This window comes from Sus scrofa, chromosome 5 (assembly GCF_054392235.1).
Source record: "Sus scrofa isolate SSC_HxYL_T2T_F1_AM1 chromosome 5, Sscrofa_HxYL_maternal_Yorkshire_Landrace_v2.0, whole genome shotgun sequence".
NCBI classification, from domain to species: domain Eukaryota; kingdom Metazoa; phylum Chordata; class Mammalia; order Artiodactyla; family Suidae; genus Sus; species Sus scrofa.
Genome location: NC_139387.1, coordinates 79,192,100 through 79,207,590, shown reverse-complemented (window position 1 = coordinate 79,207,590; position 15,491 = coordinate 79,192,100). Strand labels below are relative to the sequence as shown.

General features: G+C 38.1%; 1 protein-coding gene across 4 annotated transcripts in view; it reads right to left on the bottom strand.

The window, feature by feature from the left end:
* CNTN1 (contactin 1) overlaps positions 1-14,042 on the bottom strand; it is a 327,378-nt gene extending 313,336 nt beyond the window's left edge. For all 4 annotated transcript variants that reach the window (XM_003355617.6, XM_013997945.3, XM_021092536.2 and 1 more), the window contains exon 1: positions 13,909-14,042. The gene's annotated coding sequence lies outside the window, so the exon portion shown is untranslated. The remainder of the gene's footprint in view (positions 1-13,908) is intronic.
* Between the last annotated feature and the right edge of the window lie 1,449 nt (positions 14,043-15,491).

Here is a 15,491-nt window from a genome sequence, read left to right as displayed (position 1 = left end):
GTTCTCAACCCATTAATTCTAGAAATGCCCCTTACAAAGACTCTGTGAAGTCTGTTCCATGTTTCCATGAGTTGCCCAAATTGTATAAACCTCTTGGGTTTGCTAATGGTTAAAATAAATATCTAGTTCTTAAAATACTGAAAATCTTTCATGTGTCTATTGGTGTAGAATTTTCAAACAGACAAGATGCTGAAGTCAACTCTCAATTGTCCTCATAATTAGAGAAGTCCTATTATATGGATAAACCTAGAAAAAACTAATAATTATAAGCTTTTATATTGACTTTAGACTACATATTTATATTCATATGTGGTCAAGCCTAAATTTTTTTTGAGTTAGTATCCCAAATTCTAACAATAAAAAAGAATGAGGCCATAACTGATCATTCCATCTCTTACCACTTAGGTAGTCAAGGAGAAAGAGAATCAGAAGAATTCCAATTACAACCCAGGGAGGTCATTTGACCTCATCTTCTTTCTCTTAGCAGGGAGAAATAGAGCAGAGTATAACCTGAAAATATCAGGGGGAAAAAAACAGTACAATTCTGCCATTTAAAGGTAGATTAAACCAAAGCACAAAACATAGGAAATCCATAAAAAATTACTTCCCAATGATTCTTAAGGTAACAGAGTGCAAAGGTTTTGGGGTGGACATTTTATTTACTTTTTCACTTAGCTTATTATGTATGTAGAGAGCTCCTCGGAAATCTCCCTGAATACTGACTTTCTTCTCTGCCTTCATGACACTTTTTTTTAACATAACAGAACTTTAAAAGCATAACATGTTCAGCAGTACCTCCCAAGCACTTTGTGAGAAACCATGCTAAATACCCTATATATGTTAGGCCATTTCATAAATAGAAAAATTTACCTAGCATATATCAAATAATTCAGAAATTATTAACATAAAGAAATAGAAATCACTGAGTAAATCTCTTCTACTCGATGGAGAGAGTTTCTTTCTACCTGGAAAACACAGATTAAAAGCCAGTAGTATTTCAAATAGGAACCATAAAATTATAACCATATTTACCAGTTTATTCAGTACAGTGTAACTAATACTTTTTGTTAACAGTTTATGAAGCTATCAGATTTCCCTTCAGTATCTTTACTTCTTACCCAGCTCAGCATTAAGATCAAGAAGTCAGAAACTGGTATTTTTTGTTTGTTTGTTAAAGTCCTTTCTACAGATCTTGAAGAGGAAGCATTTTGCGAGGGCATCAAAGTAAGTCCATTAACTGTTTATAATGACAAAAGATTTAGGAAGGCACATTTAAAATCTGATTACAATGCTAACTGACAAAGAAACTTGGTTACTGTTGAGACACAAAACATTTTGAAATAGCTACACTTATAACATTGTGGCAGGACATATCCCAATTTCAGAAACTGTAAATTCTAAAACATCCATATTAAAAACATTTATTTATCTGTATAGTCTGAAGAGCCTTATCACTCATTTGATAATGCTCTCCATGTATTTTAACATACCAAACAATCCTAATTTGACTTTTTTTTGGGGGGTGCCCTCAGGGGGCCCTCTGAAGCATTCCAAAGCTAGCTGAAATTAAAAGAACTTTGATTAGAATTTGATAGGAAGTTTATCAAAATATCAGTTGTTTAGAGAAAAATATTTAGTCAGATAGGTTACTGTGGATAATACTTTTCCCATAACCAAAGTTAAAGAGATCTCAAAAGCAAATTCAGCAGATCACTTAAAAGAATTTCACATAATTTATTACCAAAGCAGCATTCCACACCAATTTTGTTCTCTTAACAGAGAGAAAGGCCAAATTCAAGTTTTGCACAAGCTTACTTTTATTTATTTATTTATTTATTTATTTATTTTTATTTATTTATTTTTCCACTGTACAGCATGAGGGCCAAGATACACTTACATGTATACATTTTTTTTCCACCCTTTGTTCTGTTGCAATATAAGTAGCTAGACATAGTTCTCAATGCTACTCAGCAGGATCTCATTGTAAACTCATTCCAAGTTGTATCTGATAACCTCAAGCTCCCAATCTCTCCCACTCCCTCCCTCTCCCCCCAGGCGGCCACAAGTCTATTCTCCAAGTCCATCATTTTCTTTTCTGTGGAAAGGTTCATTTGTGCTGGATATTAGATTCCAGTTATAAGTGATATCATATGGTATTTGTCTTTGTCTTTCTGACTTATTTCACTCAGTATGAGAGTCTCTAGTTCCATCCATGTTGCTCTAAATGGCAGTATGTCATTCTTATTTATGGCTGAGTAGTATTCCATCGTATATATATACCACCTCTTCCTCATCCAATCATCTGTCAATGGACATTTGGGTTGTTTCCATGTCCTGGCTATTGTGAATAGTGCTGCAATGAACATGCGGGTGCATGTGTCTTTTTCAAGGAAACTCTTGTCTGAATATATGCCCAAGAGTGGGATTGCGGGGTCATATGGAAGTTCTACGTGTAGATTTCTAAGGTATCTCCAAACTGTTCTCCATAGTGGCTGTACCAGTTTACATTCCCACCAGCAGTGCAGGAGGGTTCCCTTTTTTCCACAACCCCTCTAGCAGTTATTTGTGGACTTATTAATGATGGCCATTCTGACTGGTGTGAGGTGGTATCTCATGGTAGTTTTGATTTGCATTTCTCTTATAATCAGCGATGTTGAGCATTTTTTCATGTGTTTGCTGGCCATCTGTATATCTTCTTTGGAGAAATGTCTATTCAGGTCTTTTGCCCATTTTTCCATTGGGTGATTGGCTTTTTTGCTGTTGAGTAGTATAAGTTGCTTGTATATCCTAGAGATTAAGCCCTTGTCCGTTGCATCATTGGAAACTATTTTCTCCCATTCTGTAAGTTGTCTTTTTGTTTTCTTTTTGGTTTCCTTTGCTGTGCAAAAGCTTTTCAGTTTGATTAGGTCCCATTGGTTTATTTTTGCTTTTATTTCTGTTGCTTTGAGAGACTGACCTGACAAAATATTCATGAGGTTGATGTCAGAGAGTGTTTTGCCTATGTTCTCTTCCAGGAGTTTGATGGTGTCTTGTTTTATATTTAAGTCTTTCAGCCATTTGGAGTTTATTTTTGTGCATGGTGTGAGGGTGTGTTCTAATTTCATTGCTTTGCATGCAGCTGTCCAGGTTTCCCAGCAATGCTTGCTGAATACACTTTCTTTTTCCCATTTGATGTTCTTGCCTCCCTTGTCAAAGATTAATTGACCATAGGTGTCTGGGTTTATTTCTGGGTTCTCTATTCTGTTCCATTGGTCTTTCTGTCTATTTTGATACGAGTACACACTGTTTTGATGACTGTGGCTTTGTAGTATTTCTTGAAGTCTGGGAGAGTTATGCCCCCTGCTTGGTTTTTGTTTCTCAGGATTGCTTTGGCAATTCTGGGTCTTTTGTGGTCCACATAAATTTTTGGATTGTTTGTTCTAGTTCTGTGAAAAATGTGATGGGTAATTTGATAGGGATTGCATTGAATCTGTAGATTGCTTTGGGTAGTATGGCCATTTTTACAATATTGATTTTTCCAATCCATGAACATGGAATATCTTTCCATTTCTTTATATCTTCTTTAATTTTCTGATTAAAGTTTTATAGTTCTCGGCATATAAGTCCTTTACCTCCTTGGTCAGGTGTATTCCGAGGTATTTGATTTTGTGAAGTGCAATTTTAAAAGGTATTGTATTTTTGTATTCCTTTTCTAATATTTCATTGCTGGTATATTGAAATGTGACTGATTTCTGAATGTTAATCTTACATCCTGCTACTTTGCTGAATTTATTAATCAGTTCAAGTAGTTTGGGGGTTGAGTCCTTAGTGTTTTCTATGTATAGTATCATGTCATCTGCTTACAGTGACAGTTTTATCTCTTCTCCTCCTGTTTGGATGCCTTTTATTTCTTTTGTTTGTCTCGTTGCTGTGGCTAGGACTTCCAAAACTATGCTGGATAGCAGTGGTGAGAGTGGGCATCCTGTCTTTTTCCAGATTTGAATGAGAAGGCTTTCAGTTTTTCTCCATTGAGTATTATATTTGCTGTGGGTTTGTCATAAATGGCTTTGATTATGTTCAGGAATGTTCCCTCTATGCCCACTTTGGTGAGGGTCTTGATCATGAATGGATGTTGGACTTTGTCAAATGCTTTTTCTGCATCTATTGAGATGATCATATGGTTTTTGACTTTTCTTTTGTTAATTTACTCAATTAAATTAAACTAAATTAAATTCATTTTAAACTTAAGTCAGTCCTGACCATGCATAAACTCTTTTTTAAGGTCCAATGTTAGAGGCTTCAAGTCCCCTTCAAGGAGATTAAACCCCACAGCTTCTGGCCATGTCTCACTGTAATGCCCTTTCCCCCAGCTTGACCAGCCTAGGCTGATCACTTCCTGCTAGAGAAGGAATGTCATCCATCCCTCACCTGGCCTCCATGTAACCTGCTCCCATGCATATAAGTTATCCTGCCCAAGACCAATCTGAAGATCAAATTGGGTCTCCAATCAGTTAGCATCATGTGGTATAAAGACTATTGCAGAGTGAGTCAGGCCCTCTTTTTAACCAGCATGCACATGAGTTCCCTCTCCCTTTCTAAAATTGAACTTTACTTCAATAAATTTGTAAAACATCTGCCATTCCAATGCTTTGTTAAGGTGAGACAGGGACCAAGGAAACTGCGATGTTATCACACTTTCTACAACCCTTCCATCAACTTCTGTATCCATAAGTACTAATAATTTCTAAAAAGAAAAACATGTTTTCTTGTAGAGAACATCTCAGGGTGGCAATATATTAGTAGTCCTTAATACCTTTAGTTTCTTTAGTAATTGATGTCTCAGTTTCTTATTTTATTTGGGAATGACCTAGCTATTCACAAAACTTTTATCATTTAACAATTTAGCACAACTCTAAATTTTCACCTTATCAATATCTGGAGAGATCATTCTTAAGTAGACATTTTAAAGATATAATTATTCCTAAATTTTATCCAAAGCCCTTCTCTCACTCACATTTAACTTACTTATAAAGATTTCATCATACCAAGTTTTTTTTTTTTTCCTGGTAATTTTGCAACAGATATAACAAGATCTTATTTAACTTCTATAAACCTAAGTACCATAAAGGTGTTATACTTAATGTTGATGACTCTCTAAAGATATGTCTATATTAATTATATCAACAAACTTGAACTTTAGTTCCTAGTTCACAATGAATCTAAAATTAACTATGGCCGGTTACCTTTTGTATTTAAGAATTTATATAAGTGCTTAATTTCCTTGAAGCCAATTAAATAGGGCTCATTTACAAATTATTTTTGATAATACCATTCAAAAGTTAAGACAAATGTAATGCACATATAAACATATAGACACAACCGAGATCTCATAGATTCATTTTCTAAGCTTAGGCATGAGTCAGATATCACAAATAAAACTCACTAGTTTAAAATAACAGTTGGAATAAGTTTTAAAAATACTTCTCCCCCCCCCCTTTTTTTTGTGCTGAGACCATGGATCTCTCGTATTGCTTGCTGTTACACACCACCAAATAGGGCTGCACCCTCAGCAAATAGAGGTTCCCAGGCTAGGGGTCCAATCGGAGCTTCAGCCGCCAGCTTAGGCCACAGTCACAGCAACACAAGACCTGAGCCGTGTCTGCAACCTATATCACAGCTCACAGCAACATCAGATCCTTAACCCACTGAGCAAGGCCAGGGATCAAACCTGCATCCTCATGGATGCTAGTTAGGTTTGTTAACCGCTGAGCCACAATGGATACTCCGAAGTAACTGAATTTTTAAGTTAATATATTGCCATGAAAATATTTCTAGGGCCAAATGGTTCCACTAGTAAATTCTACAAGAAATTAAAATGTATCTTCCACAAACTCTTAGAGGAATAAAAAGAGGGAATATACTCCAACATTTCATGAGTCCAACCAACATAAATTTGCACTAAAATGTGACCAAATAATTTCAAAACAGCTGAAAAAAATCCTAAATAAAACATTATCAACCCAAATCCATTAATATACATGATGGGTAATAAATACATTATGAACAAGTTAAATTAATTCTGGGGAATCTAGATTACCATTTGAAAATCTATCAAAATAATTCATTCTATTAACTAAAATAAAAGAAAATTCATATGATCATCAGAATTAATTTAAAATCATTAAAAATATTTTGAATCTTAATAAATAGAAATAGCAGGGAACTTCCTTAACCTGATAAACATTATCTATAAAATATCTAATACTTAAAGGTAAAGTTTTGAGAAATTTTCTTATGAGATCAGGAATGAGTGAATTAATACCATTTTGATTCAACATTGCACTGGAGACTTCTAGCCAGCACAATAAGGCAAAATCTTGCCTTATAAAGAATAGATAAGAAGAGGAGTTCCTGTCATGGTGCAGTGGTTAACAAACCCGACTAGGATCCATATAGGATACGGGTTTGATCCCTGGCTTCCGTCAGTGGATTAAGGATCTGGCGTTGCCAGGAGCTGTGGTATAGGTCGCAGACGCAGCTTGGATCACATGTTGCTGTGGCTGTGGTGCAGGCCGGCAGCCACAGCTCCGATTCATCCCCTAGCCTGGGAACTTCCATATGCCATGGGTGCAGTCCTAAAAAATAGATAAGAAGAAATAAACATTATTCTCAAATGATATAATTGAGTATCTTGAAAATTTAAAAGAATCAACAAAGAATACTGATAAGTGAGTTTAACAAGTTCACAAAAGGTCAATAGAAGATATCAATTATTTATTTTATTTGTGTTTCTGAAATTGAGAAATTGTAGTGTTTACAATAGCACAAAAAATCAAAGACTTAGGGTAAGTCTAACAAAAGATGTATGAGGTTTTCATATTGAAATTTTTAAACATTTTTAGAAAAATTTTAAGACCTAAAGAATACAGGCCATGATCATAAATTGAAAGACTCAAATTTTTAAACATGCCAACTATCTTCAAATTGTTTTTAGATTCAATGTAATTCTAATCAAATTCCAACAAGGATTTTATGTAAATTAACAAACTGACTTTAAAATTCACAAACAAGGCAAAGAGTCAATAATAGTCAGGACAAACATAAGAATAACCTGTTATACTTAGACCTAATTGAGCTAACATTAAGACATACTTTAAATCTGTAGTAATTAAGACTTTTTTTTTTTTTTTTTGGCTGCACCTGTGGCATGTGGCAGCTCCCAGACAAGGGGTCAAACCTAGGGTACAGCAGAGACAACATGAGATCCCTAACATGGGCATAAAGATAGACAAACCTATGAAACAAGAAAAGTCCAAAAACAGATCTTCTCATACACGGACCCTTGATTTGACAAAGATAGCGTTGCTGAACAGTGGAGAAAGGACAGGCTTTTCAATGTATTTCTCTGGATCAATTTTTAGGACTGCACCTGGGGCATATGGAAGTTCCCAGGCTAGGGGTCTAATTGGATGTAGCTGATGGCCTATACCACAGCCACAGCAACGCAGGGTCCTAAAAAAAGCAAAAAAAAAAAAACAAACAAACAAAAAAAAACCCTCCCTTTTATCTATCTGTTGTATAAATCAACAAAACCAGAAAGTTAATCTTTAAAAAATTAAGAAAAATTAACAGTGACATAGCATCTAACTTTGTTGATTTCCAAGTTAGAGATATAAATCCTTAATTTGTTGAGATATTAAAAATGTGTTTAGTCTTAACCTTTTTTAATTCATTTCTTCAGAAAATATTTGTTGACTATTGACTATAAGTCAAAGACTTTATTGGGCACAAAGAGGAATAAAGCATTGTCTCTCTCATCAAGGGCTTACAGTTGGGGTAAGAGGCAAGTAAACAACTTATTACTATCTAGTATTGTTAAGTGCTATGGTTGGAGAACGCACAGCTTGTTACGAAAGCATGGAATAAGAGCTCAAAACTCAGCCTGCAAGTTCAGGGAAGTTCTCCTTGAGCTGGTGGCAGCTGAACTGAGGCTTGACGTGGTCAGGCAGATCAACTATGAGACAGACAAAGAGACAGGACAGGTCTGGCAGAAAACAGAACATGGAGGGAAAGTGGAGTTCGGGAAAAGGGAGAAAAAAAATGATGAATAAGGAGAAAGGCAAACAGTTTAGTATGACTGTCATCATGGGAGACTGGAGATGAAACAGACTGGACTAAGGTGAAAACAAAATTGAGAGAAGTAAACAGATCATTTAATAAAGGACTTAAAGTACAATGTAAAGGGCTTTAGGCATCTTGCCATTTTAAAAGAGAGAGAGAAGGATAAAGCTCTATCAAACATTTCCAGCAGAGGAAGCACCTCGTGAGATTGGCTTTAGAAAGATAACTTTGACTATAGCGTGAAGACCATGTTTAAGAAGACTACAAGGGGAGGGACTGAAGTAAGGACCCTGAGCTCTGAAAATCCTCATTTCCTACACAGGAAACAAAGGCTTGAGGAAATGAAGTAAGTTGCCCCAAATCACACAGTTTGTATCTGACTAAGTTAGGTTTCATGCAAAGCTGTGCCTAATTCTAAAACGTGTGCTTGAAGGACCTCAGAAACTGCCTCTCATTGAAAGAAACGAATGCGACAAGCCCTGAGCATTTAGAGAATAGTAACAAACCGGTGCAGAAAAAGCAATGGCAGCGTCAGGTCTACATCATCAAAATCAAGTGGAGGGGTGAGCAATTATCCAGTGAATTAAGGACCATCTGGATAATCCTGGCAAAAGCAGATTTAGTGCCTGAGTCATTCAGATAATTGTGCAAACAATGTGCCCTGCTCTGGCTGAGTAACCTGGTCATTAATATCTCCCATACTACATTTCACCCTGTGGCACTTTTGAAATGGACAACAGTAGCTCAGAAAGAATTAAGGTACCATTCACTTCATGGGGAAGCCACATAAATAATCATGGGACCTCAATAGACCGAGAGTATATTGTCTGTGTCCCCAGGAGCCATTTCACACAGATATATGATATCCATAAGCCAAATCCCACTTCAAAGGAAAGAAGTTCAGCAACAGCACCCGCAAATGCGAATTTTTACATTCAATTCTCTGTCAAGTAGCAGAAAGTTTTCTGAGCATTAAAGCAATGAGAGATATTCCTACAAATCGATTTATGGATTAAACTACAGAAAGGTTACAAATTTCTATATGACCAAACACATAAAAAGTAAAAGGCAAAAAACAGGGTGAGGAAATTTTTCACAGTTTACAATAGGTTTCTTATTATATGAAGAAAATATGGATATCCCAAAAAAGGCATAGTCAAATGAAATCCACAAATTAAGAAACACAAAGAGCAGATAAAATGAAAACATTTCTCAAATTCATCCAAAATCATAGAAACACAACTCAAAGAATAACTAAATTTCTACTATCAAAACAGTCACAATTGTTTTAACCACAACACCAAGTGTTAATGAGAATATTGCCAAATCAGTTTTATACTGATTGTCAATCTGCGCACAATTTTTTTGCCAGGGTAATTTGGCTATAAACATTAGGTATGTGAAAATATTTATACATATGATCCAGTAACATCTAAGTTATTGTAAGGAAATAGTCAGAAAGGTAAAGACAAATGAATATTTATTTTCATTTCCATAAGTGTGAAAAACTGGAACTAAATGCTCTATGTAAAAGAATACTTGGCAGCCATAAAAAACATGGCTAGTAAGAATATTAAGTGAAATAAATGAACATTTATGGTATGATGTTAAGTGGGAAAAAACCTGAATGTCAAGATGAATATTCACTCTAATTCAAAATCTGTAAATTTAAAATACCCACGCATATTCATAGGAATAAAGCTAGAAGACTGAGAGTAGCTCTCTGTACATGATGGAATTATCTTCCATTTCCAATTTTTCTTGAATGATCCTGTGTTTCCTTATAATCATAAAAATGTTATTTAAATGTAATATTAAATGAACATATTTTCACATATAATTTTTACACAGTAAGTCACTCAAACACCCAAGGTGAAATAATGCCTCATTTGCCATCTGCTACATTTCCAAATTCACACAACTGGTAAGTCCTATTCTTAGGATGTGAACCTAAGTATTCTTGCTCCAAAGCCAGTGCTCTTTAGGATACAAAGTAAAAAACAGTGAAAGTTTCAAAGCAGAGTCAAATCAATTTAATAAATAATTTAATAAGTCAAATCAATTTAATAAATCATTAAAAATACATTATAACAATAATAACATGTTGCATCTCAGATTAAAGCTGAGAAACTTATACACTGGGAGATTTGATAACTGCACTAATAGAGGCATGCAATAACAGATGAAACCAATGTTAAGGACAACAGAGAAAGATACAAATTAGGTCAAGAACAGAAATGAATAAATTAACCACTGAAGAGAGGATGGGCATTTGGAGGTTGAGAAAAGGAAGTCTAAAAAAGCTTGATCTATACTAAGAAAATTCTAGAAAATTGCAGTTTCCTTTGCTAAAAGCCAGTTTAAGGGTGATGACTATTGATGGAGAAAAAGCAAAAAGTGGTTTTCATTGGAGGTCCTGTTGTGGCTCAGCAGGTTAAGAACTTGACATAGTGTCTGCAAGGATGCAGACTGGATCCCTGGCCTGGCTCAGTGGATTAAGGATCCAGCATTGACTCGAGAGCTGCAGTGTAGGTTGCAGATGTAGCTCAGGTCTGTTGTTGCTGTGGCTATGGCATAGGCTGGCAGCTTCAGCTCCAATTCAATCCTTAGCCTGGGAACTTCCATATGCTACAGGGGTGGCCATAAAAATAAAAAGGTTTTCGCTATGAACATATCATTACTTGTAAACAGTACTTCTACTACTAGTCATTGCTTATGAGTAATTACTAAGAGACAATACCTATTTTAAATGTATTACATAATCTCATTTAACATTCAAAAAATATCCCACAAAAATGCTGAGTTAAGTGCTATCATAATTTCAATTGACTTACTGATAATCACCTATCTGCCTGGTGATATACGCATATTAACACATCTAGGCTTCTTTGTAAAGCTTGTGCTCTTATCCACTAAGACAGTATTTTGGAATGATAGATGGAGAAGAGATTAGAAATGGAAATGCAAAAGGAAAATCTTATTTCCAATCAAATTGTCATCGAGTTGGGAGATTCATTTGAAAGCTAGGAGCAGAAAGAGGAGATAACAGGGACACAAAAAAGGAGGGATATAAAAAGTAAGAGAATAATTATGATATCGGATGATCATTGTAGAAACAGGAGGCAACATTTCAAGGAGGAGATGAACAATATAGTACATGACAGATCAAAAGGGAAGAAAATAAACAATATACCAATAAAAAGAAAATGAACTTTGGGCTTGAAAAAGAGCTTCCTAATGACTTAGAAAGGAAAGATTCTTTGTATGACACAGACCATGGCCAATTTATGCAGAAATGGATGGAACTTGTTGATTTCTTCTTTTAATAAGGCATATAGCATAGCATGTTTTGTGTGGAGAAATATAGATTGTCTATTTTCCACTTCGTCTCAAGGGGAAGAAGCTATGAGAGAATATATAAAATAACCTGTAAATAGTCATAACCCCTGTTGGAAAATAGAATCCCTCTGTGGAAAAATATAGAAACACCTCAAGTCATCCCCTCCTTATGGAAAGGATAATGGAGCCAAAGGAAGTTTCCCAAACTAGTTTCCAATACATACACTTCTATCAATAAGTAGATTACTCCAAATCATTGCTGCATTCACCCAAACAATTCCTTCGGATGATACCCCTTCAATAAGAATCTTTGAGTCTTAGAACTGTGTTCATTGTGGTGTATACAAAAATACAGGTCATGGCTTGTTTTTGCAAGGTACTTACTGCCTAGTTAGAAGACAAATCAGCCACACAAATAATGGTTAAGCAACAAAATAAGACTGTCTGAATAACTGAATAATCTTGGCCTGTATTTTCAGTGGTATCAATATTGATGGAATTTTGTTACCAGGACCAAAAACTATGGGAAACTAAAGAATTCTATCTGAGGTTAAACTGCTATGCAGTTAATTCGTACTAGGTTGTTGAAATACTAGGGTTGAAATAGTGGATTTTTGGAAGATTTTAAGCAAATTACTTGTGTCCTCTAAATCTTAGTTCTCTCATCTAATAAAATGGAAGGGTTATCATCAAGATTAAATAATTCCAGGAAGTAGAAAAATAAATGTACATATATCTATAAAAGAAAGCCTCTATAGTGCAAATAGATATGACATAAAACAGCAGCACAAGTTTAAACATCAGGCCCATGAGTAAAATATGTACAAATAAATATATCAAAATTACCCTCAAAGGTTTTAAACCCTTAGTTCTATATCCTATGAGATGGATGGATCCTTTTCCCCCAGATGCCCAATGCTGCCAGCTGTAAGTTACTACCCAAATAAATTTACCACTGAACGACCAAGATACAGGCATAAGCAAACCATTATGCTCTGATGAATTTAATAAAATTTTCCAAATACGTCATATTAATTGAATATGTGAGCCACATTTCAGGCATTTCAGTGCCTCATAAGGCTCATATGTACACTCTGAAGCTGAAAAAAATGCAGAGAAATGGATGAAGATCAGACAGCACTCTAAGAATGAATTCAGAATAATTTTTGGAAATATTGATCTTCATGTGCATTGCAGAAGCATTATTTCATGCAAGGTTTCCTCAGTCTGAGTGCATCTTCTCTGGCTTTTTCCCCAATGGAGAACTGGATTCCTTCTTTCCCCTCCCACTCAGTGCTTCCAGATTGCTTCAGAAGGCCAAGGCAGCCTGCTCAGCAGCAGGCAAACAGGGCTGGGTGTGCAGGAGCTATATATAGCTCCACCTTGGAGATAGGCACACACAAGTACATGTACCAATGCCCATGCTGGATGTGGCATGAATAAATGAGGCAATGTTGCAGTTCTGCCCTCTCCCTCCTTCCCATCATTTTCAAAGCAGGGTGTCATCAGTCCCTGAGAGTGATGCAGTTTCTAATTTCCCTGCAATTCTTCTGCTTACTGCTTCCAGCAATCTGACTCCGGCAGGAACCGGCACCGGGCCAACACCTACTACCCAGATGCGGTCACCCAGGGAAGCTTCCCTGCAGCCTCTGGGAGCCCATGCCGGCACAATTACTTGACTCTGGGAATCCCGGAGGATTATCCCATCTTTTAGAAACTAGGCGAGAAGGTGGTTTCCAATAGACAACGTTAGGCGAGGAGAGACGAGGCCAAGCCTTCCTCGTCTCTCCCATCCTCGCACTGCTACAGACAGGGGAGAAGGTCTGATGTCTTCCCAATGGAGACGGAATTAATCCGAAAATCTCTGCGAGTTGCAGTTGTCTCCCCGCCCCATCCTCCCCACTCCAGAAGGGGCCCAGTTCTTAACAGAGGGGCCAGGGAACAAACAAGCCCCTCTCCCTCAGCGCAGTCATTCCCAGTTTTTCCAGGGTTGGGCTAGAGTCTGGAGGCAAGGTAGGAGAGGGAACACGAGTTGGTGCCGACAGGCGTGGGGAGGAGCAGAAGCTCCTCGCGATTTAGGAAGACCTGAGGCTTCCGACTGCTGAAATGTCTGCTCTCTCAGAACCCCCCCCTGCCAGGTCGACATGACGTCCCTTGGGCAAGTCGCCGGCGGTGGCGGCCGCAGCCTCTGAGAGGAAAGTTAACGAGACAGAGAAGGGGGCTCGGTCCCCTCTCCTACCGCACTGCCGCCTTGCCCCGCCCGGCACCCCGCATCCCTCCTTCCCAGCACCCACACACACTCCATCCATCCTTTCTGCCATTCGTCTCCACAGGAGCTGAGGCGACCACAGGAGATCTGGAGGTGACGAGGGCGGGGCGGGGCTGGGGGAAGGGGAAGGGAGGCAACAGCTGCAGGAAAATACGCATTCGCTCTTCTGTCAGCAAAGAAGGGAAAGTCCTGCCTCCTACCTGTTCCCTGCTCCTGCTCGTCTCGGCGCGGCACAGCTGGACCATAACCTACAGGTTTCCCACTTCCGCCGCAAACACCTGGGAGCGCATCTCCCCACCCGGCGCCCCTCCTCGCCTCGGCAGAGCCCACCCCTGCTACTTGACAGCAGAAGCCCGGCCTTTTAGAGCGGTTATTGGGGCGGCGGGGGAAGTGGGGCGGGCGTTGGAGAGAAACTCCAGTCTCTGATTGGACAGGAAGGAAGTCACTCTCACCGGGACCTGGGCTCGCTGCGGACCTGGTTAGCTGCTAGACCCGACTGCAACGGGTCTCTGCAGTCCCTGGAACCAAACCCTGCTGCCCCTGGATCAATGAACCCTAAGAGGAGGGAAACTGGTTTGTTGACTTGTCATCTGAGACCCCCAAGAGGGAGGGAAGGACCAGGCAGAACCAGACACCCAGCACTTTGCACAGCTTCCCTGAAGGGACCATCTGCTTTGGGAGATTTGACAGGCGAAAATATCAGGAGCGGTGAGTGCCTCGATTGAGAAGCAGCAACTTCGGTGACGAATGAAGCAAAATAGAAAAATACATATATTTAGGTGGGAGAAATCGTAAGAAAAAAAAAAAAAAGGCATGATGAGAATTTTGTTTCAAATTTCCATTTTTGCCTAAATGTAACATGGCAGAATTTCAATGTGGAGAAAAGGTTGAACTACTTCTTTTGAAGAGCAGGGAGACTCCAAAAAATTTCCTTGGTGAGAACAAGGAAACGATGGAAGTTTTAGATGGAAAAGTGTTACAACAATAACCTCTCAAAAAAGAGTAAAGGAAGGAAATTAAGGCCAAACTGCATAAGAGACTTGCCTTGGGCAGTTCATTTGATGACAAAACCCTTCAATCACCACCAAGACAGACTAGTCAATCTGTTTTCTTTCTACTAATATTGGGTGGTCATCCCTTTTGTGCTCAAATCATGAGGAGGAGATGTATAAGCCAACCCAAAGTTATGTGATCCCAAGCCTTCCTATTAGGTGAAGGGGGACAAGAGTAAAAAAAATTTTGTGTCCACCTACCATCTCTGCCATTGGTCCAAGTAGAATCAGGGTTTCAAGGGACTTCCCTGATGAGGAATAATCATAGAAAATCACAAGTAAAATTGGAGGTGAGGTGACTTATTCTAATGCTATATAAGGAAACAGCTTCTCCCTCACAGACTTCTCCTTTCTGCAAATAGCCAAGTTCTTCATCCACCTAAATTAAATAGCTGGCTTAACGAGTGCTGAACATGACAGAGCTCCCATCCTCAAAAAGCTTATGCCATGGAGTTCCCATTGTGGCACAGCAGAAATGAATCCGACTAGGAACCATTTCTAGGGTTTGATCCCTGGCCTCGCTCAGTGGGTTAAGGATCCAGCATTGCCATGAGCTGTGGCGTAAGTCACAGATGTGGCTCAGATCTGGCATTGCTGTGGCTGTGGTTCAGGCTGGCAACTGTAGCTCTCATTAGACCCCTAGCCTGGGAACCTCCATATGCCATGAGTCCAGCCCTAAAAAGACAAAAAAAAAAAAAAAAAAAAAAAAAAACACAAAAAACAACAACAAC